Source organism: Astyanax mexicanus, chromosome 5 (genome assembly GCF_023375975.1).
Source record: "Astyanax mexicanus isolate ESR-SI-001 chromosome 5, AstMex3_surface, whole genome shotgun sequence".
In the NCBI taxonomy this organism is placed as follows: Eukaryota; Metazoa; Chordata; class Actinopteri; order Characiformes; family Acestrorhamphidae; genus Astyanax; species Astyanax mexicanus.
The window spans coordinates 22843041-22848304 of NC_064412.1; the positions used below are offsets into that span (position 1 = coordinate 22843041).

A 5264-nucleotide genomic window follows, 5' to 3' on the forward strand; every position below is an offset into this window, starting at 1 on the left:
AGGCCAGATACCAAATTCCTGTTTAAATAAACTCCCCCATCACTAGTAATCCCCCCAACACTAGAAGTTTTATTGAAAACAGGACCTCAACACAGCAGAAAAAATGTCTGTTTTAAAATAAAAATATTTAAAACATTTTTATTGTTATTTTCTTCGTCCTGGTTAATATAAACTGGACAATTATGTCAGCTGTATGTTTACACACATTTGTGATGTAATCAATTTTATTTGAGTGAATAAGCATTAATGAAAGTATGATTATCACAATTAATCAGTTCTTAGAAAATTAATCTGAGCACTATGGCAGTGTAGGTAGGTTCAACTGGGTTAATGCTTCAAAAAGCTTTGTAAAAGCTATCTCTTATTAATAAGATGATCTTCGTAGATGGTTGAGTAACCTTATCAATGAGGACTCTCTCTCTCTTTCTCCATGTTAAGATGTTCTTTATGCTGAGATGCTTTTGGGAAAGTGCCCTAATCTTTAATTACTGAAGTGCTGTAAAAATTAATGATTGCTGTAATTATCGATGTTTGATGCCAACTGAAAATAAATTGGATATACTTTATAAGCAAGATAAGCAGTTATTTGTTTGGGTGAGTAATGTATGCATAAGTTATATAGGGAAAATGAAAATAGTCAAAAATATTATTAGAAACGTAAAATATTTTAAAGTTTTAAATGCCATAGGATGGTATGATGACGATGGTAGTGGTCTGGGAATTTCAGCTGATTGCTATCTTGGCAATGGAAAACACAGACTGATTTAATCCCAGACAGCAGTCACCAATCAGACGTCCCAACCTATTTTAGCTAAGCAGGTGGTCAATGTGCACCGTGCAGACTCAATGTACATATGCCACCACTTGTTACACATACAGACATGCCACAGTGTGCAAACCCAACTTTTACAACAATACACAGAATACAAGATAAAATAACATTGCTAAATTACAAAATAATAAAATAATAATTGCACACACTTTTATCATTGTGTGGTTTGGAGGAAGTTGATTTAACATTTAAGAAAAAATACTTTTTTCTTGTGATACATTTGAATGTTGCTTATTAATTTAAAGCAGTTTCTTATAAAGTAGATAGAAGGGCTAAACTCTAATTTACAATAAAGGAAACTGATATATACAGTGCCAGTTTATCTATAGTGAAAACAGTAATTCCAACTTGTTGAACAGTGTATGCTACACTAAGAAATACAGTGAACACTAGAGGGCAGGCACGACTTATCAGACGGGCCTGTTGCTGTTCAAAGCTGGCCTTCATCAGTTAAAGCCTCTTGCACTGCACTGATAAAGCAGAGCAGGGGACTGAACTGGGTAGATGTGAAAGGAGGACATTATTGTGATGCTGTTTGCTTAGAGGTCAAAATAATATATCATATATATTCTATAAATATGTTCATTTTTTAGAAGTGTTTAATTTTTGTGAGCTTCATCTCATTGGTTAGATGGGGAGTGAGCATCATCAGATATCACTGAAGTAGAACATTTGAGAGTAAAAAGCAATGGATAAAGCAGCACACAGTAATAACCCAAGGGGATACACCCACCTATACTGTTTTGTCTCTTTTCTTTTCTCTTCTCCATGTAACTGTAATTTCTGCAGTGGGCAGCCATATTTCATTTTCCCTCTTCCTCCTCTCTCCTCTGCTGGAAGGCGAGTTGTGATCGAGTGCAGTTCATTGCCTGAGGTGAAATGTCCTCATGAGAGAATCTCTTTTGAGCACACACACACACACACACACACACACACACACACACACACACACACACACACACACACGCTTTCATTGTACATTGAAAAGTAAAGTAAAGAGTAAAACAGTATTCTTTCTGAATCTGCTGATCAGCATTTTTACACTAAACTGATTTGTCTCTGTGTGTGTATTCTGTGCAGTACTAAAAACTGCATATACATACATAAACACAATATACAACAGAATAGACAGAAATAAATATACAAGCACAATTATTAATGATCAATGTAATGTATTAATTAGTTTGTTGGAAGGTCACAGGTTTGTTGCTTCTAAACATTACAATTATTTTCTCACATATTTATTGCAAACTGGTAATATTTACCCATTTTTGCTCCTGAAAGACTCATCCTTTTGTGGATTCTGCTTTTCTACCAAATCATGGTAACAATCACCTGTTAAAACATAATCTGTCCTAAAACATATCATTGTGTAGTTTTTTTCCCCTCTTTGCTTGCCATAGACTTCCCCCGTTCCCACTTTATGTGGAATGTGTTGTGGGAATGAACTGCAGTAATGGATGTATATTAATAAATGAAACGTAACTTTAAGGTAAATGTCAAAAAAGTGACACCATATCTAACATGCATATTTGGTGACACTTACCTGCTATACTTACTTGTGAATAAAGTGGCACAATGTAGTTCTGAAAGAGGGAACTTATTCTGGGGTAAGCTTATTGAACCTGGAAGAGAAAATATGAATATATGAATAAGAGAATGTGCACAAACTTAATATATACCGACCGGCTAGATTCCCCTCCCCTTAATTTGGGAACGTGGCATTTATTTTCATATTGCTATTGTGTCTGTCTAGCTTAGAACGTTTTGTGAGCAAATTTCTAATAACGTTGTGAAGCAAACCATTATTATCCATCAATCCATTGTCAATACCCGCTTTATCCATCAGGAAGCCAGTATACACCCTGGATAGGCCTCCAATCAGATCATTATTATGTCACATATTTTTTTAGAACATTCCTGGAACATTATTTCTGAAATCTAACTCTTCTGGAACCCTTTTAAAATGTTTCTAAATGTTCTTATAACATCCTTTCTTTCCTGGTAAGGAGGTAAAGCAACAAACTTTTTTTTATGTGTAAAGATTAAGTTTAGCCTAATAACAATCTTATAAGTAAGACTAAAATTAGTAGACTATTCATGGCTTTTTGCACTATAATTACGCTCCATATTATGAAGCAAGTGCCTTTTTAGTTTGTTCACCCCTGCCCTCCATACAGCCTGAGTCTGCCACTGCTCGGCATTGGCCATGCAGTTGGATCGATTGTGGTTTATACTCAGAGAGTTGGTAAAAATGTTGTAAGCCGATTCCCATATTATACCCGGCAACAGGGGTGTTGCCATAAGTGGCATGTTGTGTTATATTTGACACACGGTGGTGGTGGGGCACATGCAGCACTCTGTCTGAATGTGAGCTGAGCAATTGATGAAACTTGCTACCTGGGGCCCTTGGTCCTATAACCTACATGATCACTTTGTGTATCCAGACAAATGCCACAAAAAAAATGCATTTTTTTCTGATTTAGGGTTGTATATATAAAGTGATTACACATGAATGTATTAAATGAATTTGAATTATTTTTCAGTTGTTTTATTGTAATGAAATAATGTTTTCATTGTCTTGGGAAATGAATGCCAGAATCCACCTGATGGTTCTGTCAGCAGCAGAATTAGTCTAATAGCCAGCATGGAAAATCTTTGCCTTCTGCTTTATTTCCATCATTTCAACACCCACTCAAAGCCACATTTAATATGTATTGTATCCATGGTAACTTCTGGGCACCATGTGCACATAAACATTTGAGAAGTGGAAGGAAAAAAAAAAACTAAGTGCCATCAGCGAGCTCCAGGCAGACTGCTCTGACGTTCATTCTTGACCCCAGTCTGTGTCATGAAGCACCTTCAGAGCTTAGAATGAAATTGAAGAGTAACGGAGTTGTCAAGAGTCTGCTCAGTCTGCTTTATTTCTCACTGAGATTTTCCAGGGAGTCGTAGGTAATAAGTGTACAGGGTCAGGAACAGGCGGACAGACGGGGGGTTAAGTAAGTCTGCATGGAAAATGAAAATAAACAATTTTCTCAGCTGGAGCTGTCATGCATCTGCCTTCGAAAATAATGTAACTCTGAAACCTTTTCAGCGACATATGAATTAATATTAAGATTAATATAAATAAGTTCTACAGTGCATGTTGTATATAAACCATTTTTCCTACTTTTATTGTAGACTACATTTGTCCTCAACATGTAAAGGATCAGGACCACATTTGTCCTGAGACCTCATGCTCCAGGACATCAATTATCCTTAGATCTAAAGCATCAGGACTGTATTTGTCGGGACTATGTTCAACCTCAGACCTCAAGCTTCAGGACAGCCTTTTTCCCTAGATCTAAAGCATCAGAGTTGTGTTTGTCCTCAAAGTATAAAGCGTCAGGACTAATTTGACCTCAAGGTGTAAAGCTTCAGGACTAATTTGATCTAAAGCATCAGGACTGTTTCTGTACTCAAGCTCTAAAGCATTAGAACTGTATTTATCCTCAAGATGTTAAGTTTCAGGAGAGCATATATCCTCAAGATCTAAAGCTTCAGGACTGCATTAATCCTCAGACTTCAAGCTTCAGGACTGCATTTATCCTCACAGCCTTAAGCTTCAGGACTGCATTTATCCTCAGACCTCAAGCTTCAGGACTGCATTTATCCTCAGAGCCTTAAGCTTCAGGACTGCGTTTATCCTCAGACATCAAGCTTCAGGACAGCATTTCTCCTCAGACCTCAAGCTTCAGGACTGCATTTCTCCTCAGACCTCAAGCTTCAGGACTGCATTTCTCCTCAGACATCAAGCTTCAGGACTGCATTTCTCCTCAGACCTCAAGCTTCAGGACAGCATCTATCCTCAGATCTAAAGCTTCAAGACAGCATTTCTACTTATACCTCAAGCTTCAGGACTGCATTTATCATCAGACCTCAAGCTTCAGGACTGCATTTATCCTCAGACCTCAAGCTTCAGGACTGCATTTCTCCTCAGACATCAATCTTCAGGACAGTATCTATACTCAGATCTAAAGCTTTAGGACTGCATTTATTCTCAGACCTCAAGCTTCAGGACAGCATTTCTACTTATACCTCAAGCTTCAGGACTGCATTTATCCTCAGACCTCAAGCTTCAGGACTGCATTTCTCCTAAGACCTCAAGCTTCAAGACTGCATTTCTCCTCAGACCTCAAGCTTCAGGACTGCATTTCTCCTCAGAGCCTTAAGCTTCAGGACTGCATTTATCATCAGACCTCAAGTTTCAGGTCTGCCTTTATTCTCAGACCTCAAGCTTCAGGACTGCATTTATACTCAGACCTCAAGCTTCAGGACAGCATTTGTACTTATACCTCAAGCTTAAGGACTGCATTTATACTCAGACCTCAAGCTTCAGGACTGCATTTATCCTCAGACCTCAATCTTCAGGACAGCATCTATACTCAGA

At 37.7% G+C, this 5264-nt stretch overlaps 1 long non-coding RNA gene across 1 annotated transcript; it reads right to left on the bottom strand.

The window, feature by feature from the left end:
• Nucleotides 1-4008: 4008 nt before the first annotated feature.
• LOC125802259 (uncharacterized) lies at nt 4009-4797 on the bottom strand. The gene is made up of 3 exons (XR_007439284.1): nt 4657-4797; nt 4529-4592; nt 4009-4463 (listed from the first exon to the last, which is right to left on the bottom strand). It is a non-coding gene; the product is annotated as an uncharacterized LOC125802259 (long non-coding RNA).
• Between the last annotated feature and the right edge of the window lie 467 nt (nt 4798-5264).